At 36.6% G+C, this 1,535-nt stretch overlaps 1 protein-coding gene across 1 annotated transcript in view; it reads right to left on the minus strand.

Moving 5' to 3' along the window:
- Nucleotides 1-1,535, minus strand: part of Wdr70 (WD repeat domain 70) — a 197,604-nt gene that overhangs the window by 125,602 nt on the left and 70,467 nt on the right. The window lies entirely within an intron of this gene.

Genomic DNA, 1,535 nt, shown 5'->3' on the forward strand with positions numbered 1-1,535 from the left:
GAAAATATACAGATTAAAACAACCTACAAGAAAAAATACCTCTCTAGAAAGAATGAACTGGAAAGTGGTACCTGGTGATCATTTCCTGTCCAAATTGTCCACAATACCTCAAATAGTATTTGGGGTCATCCTAACAATTCTATAAAATTGTCCACAATACTCAAACAGTATTTGAGGCCATCCTAATAATTCTATAAAACAAACATGGACCACCAAGGTGGAGACTCTTGGACTACAGTAAAGAGACATGAATTGAAGCAATACCTATGGGGACCAGTCAAAAAGATGGGGATGGCCTTTCCTTTATCTGAATCTGCAACAATGTTTCTAACTCTCTACTTGTCATATTTACCAGTACTTATGTCCAATAGGAAAATCTTGATTTATAGTCTCTAATTTTCAATCCATTTCTCAGCTATAAACTTAGGAACCATCCTTAAATACTCCCATAGCCTAATCCCCCAATCTTCCAGATTCAATCAAATTCTATCTACCAACCAGTCTCTTGCTAAGTCTATCCAAAATTCATTTCAAGTCTCTACATTTTTCTCTTGCACCACTATGACTCTTATATAAGCCAACATTATCTCATGTTTCTTCATCAGTTATTCTTTATGTTAACAGTCTCTTTACTTTAACTCTTATCTCATGTGTTCCACACACCATGGTAAGCCCTTTAAAAATACAGGTTTATGATAGCTAATGAAGTCATGAGTGCCACCAGAATGCATTACATATATAAGGAATTGGCAAAGGGGGTTGGAGAGATGGCTCAGAGGTTAAGAGCTCTTGCAGAGGACCCAGGTTCAATTCCAAGCACCCACATGGCAGCTCACAACTGTCTATAACTCCAGTTCCAGAAAATAAAAAATGCACATTTTTTAACTTTTTTTAAAAAAGAAATTGTCAAAGAATAAATTAAAGAAAATGATACAGTTTTAATGCCACTCCTCTGTATCTAGCCCTTTATTGGCTTCCAACATCTTTAAGCAATGTCTAAACAAATTGCATTTCCTGCTTAGTTTCTTTGCAACTCCACTGTGTTCCTTCCTGCCCAACAGGCACCAGCTGTTGCCTGCCTTTTGGTTCTCTACTACACAGAGACCTTCTACAGCATGCTTTCCCACCTGCTGGAAGCTTCTCTTATTTTCACTTTCTTATGATAACTTTTTTGTTCTTCCATCCTCAGTTTATAAACTACTTAATCCACTAAGTACATCCTAGCCCTTTAAGTAAACACAGTTTAACCCACTATTCTTTTCCACAGCACCTATTTCCCTAATAATAGCAATCATAATGTGAGATTCTTTATTCATTTATTTGGCTTTTGAAAAAAGTGAAGTTTTCATACATGAGTATTCACAGATGGAACAATCTAAAATTTAATATGACTGGAAACAAATGAACCTTGCTGTGTTTCCAATAAGGAAAACTTAAGAAAGGCAGACTCTGAACTGACATGTGGGGATTCTACATGGGACCCAACTAAGCCTTCTAAATGTGGGTGACAGTTATGTGGCTTGATCTGTTAGGGG

The sequence above is a fragment of the Microtus ochrogaster genome, chromosome 19, assembly GCF_000317375.1.
Source record: "Microtus ochrogaster isolate Prairie Vole_2 chromosome 19, MicOch1.0, whole genome shotgun sequence".
Taxonomy (NCBI): domain Eukaryota; kingdom Metazoa; phylum Chordata; class Mammalia; order Rodentia; family Cricetidae; genus Microtus; species Microtus ochrogaster.